Below are 2,800 nucleotides of genomic sequence, written 5' to 3' on the forward strand. Positions count from 1 at the left end.
TGTGATAAGTACAAATTGGCTGTATTTGATGTTTATAGTTTATTGAATTTGTGTAAGTTTGTAAATCAAAAGTTCAAATTGATAGGGCTTAGTCCATATGAGCTTCCTATTGAAAGATTGCCTTAAGGTGTTTGTGAAAATGCTTGCTTCCACTGATTGCTTATAACTTTTTCACCTTTCTCTTCTACTTTAATTACAGTAAATGTGATAGATGAATTGTTAAATTATGGTTGAAATAGTTTTTAAAAATTGTTAAACCATGACAAAGGCAACCCAACAGAAGAAAAACTATACCTACCATAATTCAACAATTTATCTATCATTTACTCGAATTAGAGCAAAAACCAAATAAAAAGCCTAGTGATGCACCCCCATTAACTGTAATTGCAATTCAAACCAACCAAATGCTTTAAGAAATATATAAAGTTATGCTCAATTTGCAGTGGCACCAGAAGCAACTAAGATAATGCCTCTCTCCAGTTTTAACATATGAAGAAGCAATATCAACATGATAAATTGAAGTATTTGGAAGAAAAGTATGGACTTTGACAACAAGTGGGATTTTCACAAACGTCTCAATATCAGGTACTTGAAGGGGAACTGAAGGGTTGAGATTTGAATTCAAATCTAACAGAATAGCAACACACTAAACACCATTAACTCTATTGCTGACTTGGTATCCTGTTAAATGATATCAGCACTTTCTCTTAGGTGTCTCATTTTAATTGGTCCAGACTACAAGCTCAGCAAGATGACCTGTAGTCCTGGACTAGCTAAGAATTTCCCTCAAAATATTACTTTGTTCAGACCAACAAGAATGCCTTGTGTGTTCAGACCTCCCAGCCCTTTTACTAGTGAAGCTTGGAACTTTCTTTCCCTACAACCAACAAACCAACAGGTAAAACATTATAACCAATGAAAAAAAAAAAAAAAAAAAAAAAAAAAAATTGAAAAACAACTATTTAACAATGGGGTATAATATGTAACTGAACATCACACTCATTTCACTAGTTTAAAAAATATAAACAGACATTTTTCAAAAAAAAAAAAAAGAACTCAAAACCCAAGTAATGAATAAGCAACAAAAATTCTCATTCCTGTAGCACATATCCTTTTTCTTATGGAACTAAAATAATGAAAGAGACTGCATCATATTAGTTCTCCAAGTATCCAATGGGTTAGAATAGATACCACAAATGCGGAGGGAGAAAATCATTAAAACCATCCAAGGAAACATAACAGCAGTTCTCTAAAATGGTTCAAAGAAACATAAAAATATAATCTATAAGACATATACTAATCATACATCTCCATTATATCAACAAATTCATAATGTATACTTGTGATTGAAAATTTTGCGTGTTATCTATCCTACCCTCAGTAGCAGCTATAGGATGTGATGCACTCTACAATAAAAAAGACACAGCCCAACATAGCCAAACACAGAATCAACTTATGTCCCTAGCTAGAAATTTAAAATGTACAACAGTAAGTCTCTTACTCAACACAATTATTGGGGCAATTTATCAAGCATATTATATGCATGATTTAACAAGAGCATGTACATAGAATGCCGAAGAAAACAGAATTGGAGAGGGACAATCTGCAATTGTTTATAGTCATAGAGCAATTTTAACTGATGGTAGGTTGGTAGCAATAAAACGTGTAAGAGATTTTACACAGCTTCACGAACCCAACTGGAAGAAGAGTCCATTTTTTTAGATAATTTCATATACTCATTTGCCGCAGTAGCAATTTTGTACCCATTAAAATTAACATTCAAATTTAGGTCCCAGCATTATAGAAAGCAATGGCAGAAACTTAACTAGTAACAAAGTTAACAAACAACACACAAATCAATTAATAACATTAGCAGTGAATAAAAGTTATGACAACTCACATATATCTCATGCATTGATAGAAAAAGAAACCCTCATAATCCATTCAATAGTACTAAAAGTGATCTTTTTGAGTGTCAGTTAGTGCCATATAGGAGAAAAATACAAATCAACTTTCAAAACAAGGTTTACAAACAATACCCAAATCTCACATAAAAAAAAAAACACCCAACTCAATTTAGTCGAAGAAAGATTGACCTTTTTGATAGACTCAATACTCTAGGCTAACACCATCACCCGGGCAGATAAATACTCTGTTAGGCGGCTGGAATTGAAGCACTATGTTTCTTCAGTTATGCGGCTAGAATGGAGAAATACCCTGAAGCAGGTCTGTTTCTTTTCTTTTCTTGGGGTCTCGCTAAGGCTTTTGTTTAGCAGTCGTGGCTCTAGGTTCTTGTGGTTGGTTTGGAAGAGAAGAAGTTGAGAGACTGCGAGAGAGAAGAAGCTGCAGAGAAGATGCGTTTAGAAACTGAGAGAGAAGAAGAAACCTTAGAAAAGAACCTAAAACAGAGAGTAGCGTGAAAAGTAGAGACTGAGTGTGAAACCAATATGTATATATATATATATATATATTTTTTTTTTTTAAAGTTTATACTTTATGTACATGAATGGTCAAAATCAAAATAACATTAATCAGATGACATTCTATTTTTTTTGATAAAAATTAATAATTCCATTAATTAGTCCAATGAAGATCATTCTCTGGAATTGTAGAGAGGCTTTAAACCCTCATTTTCATACGGTTTTGACGGAGCTGATTAATGCTCACTCTCCTTCCATTGTGATTGTCACTGAGACTAGAGTAGGAGGGGAAAGAGCTAAAGAGATTATTAATAGGCTTCCTTTTGACGGAGCTTTGCACGTGGATACAGTTGGCTACTCTAGTGGCATTTGGGTATTAT

General features: G+C 33.4%; 1 long non-coding RNA gene across 1 annotated transcript; it reads right to left on the reverse strand.

Moving 5' to 3' along the window:
- Positions 1-379: 379 nt before the first annotated feature.
- Positions 380-2,429, reverse strand: LOC126726182 (uncharacterized). Its single transcript, XR_007655742.1, has 2 exons — positions 2,097-2,429; positions 380-877 (listed from the first exon to the last, which is right to left on the reverse strand). It is a non-coding gene; the product is annotated as an uncharacterized LOC126726182 (long non-coding RNA).
- Between the last annotated feature and the right edge of the window lie 371 nt (positions 2,430-2,800).

Source organism: Quercus robur, chromosome 1 (genome assembly GCF_932294415.1).
Source record: "Quercus robur chromosome 1, dhQueRobu3.1, whole genome shotgun sequence".
NCBI lineage: Eukaryota > Viridiplantae > Streptophyta > Magnoliopsida > Fagales > Fagaceae > Quercus > Quercus robur.